We start from the raw sequence: 757 nt of genomic DNA, 5'->3' as shown, positions 1-757 counted from the left end.
AGACTGTGTCACTGCACTCCAGCCTGGGCGACAGAGCGAGACTCCGTCTCAAAAAAAGAAAAAAAGAAAGGAAAGAAAAGACAAGTTACAATGTGGATAATGATATATGTAACACATATAAATAAGAAAATATGAAAATATTAGTATATAGAAAGTATAACAAACTCATACAAAGAAGGAATAGACCAACAACTCAATAAAGTAGATGAAAAACTTCTACATTTTTTTCATGGAAGGCCTAGTTATTGAAATTTCAAAGAAAAAATCCTATTCATTTTTCAAGTGTATATTTCAAAAGGAAATACCTATAAAGCAAGATGGTAAAGTAAGCACTGTTTTAACATCCTCTCTATTCTCCAAATATTATTAAAATGATGTTCAAGGAGAAATCTTAATACAATGATCTCAAGAAAGAGAAAAGTATTCATATAAGCGTCTGGGAAAAAAGAATATTAACTGGAATAGAGACATTTTGTAATAACAAAAAGTTCAGTTCTCCAAGATGACATAACAATTCTAAGTGTATATGCATATAACAACAGAACTTCATAGTTAATGAAGCAAGAGCTGAAAAAAGTAAGGAGAAAGATAGTAATACTAAAAATTATTGGCCGGGCGCGGTGGCTCACCCATGTAATCCCGGCACTTTGGGTTCCTAGGCGGGTGGATCACAAGGTCAGGAGATCGAGACCATCCTGGCTAACACAGTGAAAACCTGTCTCTACTAAAAATGCAAAAAATTAGCTGGGTGTGGTGG

The sequence above is a fragment of the Colobus angolensis genome, unplaced genomic scaffold (genome assembly GCF_000951035.1).
Source record: "Colobus angolensis palliatus isolate OR3802 unplaced genomic scaffold, Cang.pa_1.0 Scaffold48, whole genome shotgun sequence".
NCBI lineage: Eukaryota > Metazoa > Chordata > Mammalia > Primates > Cercopithecidae > Colobus > Colobus angolensis.
Note: the sequence above shows the minus strand (reverse complement) of the source record.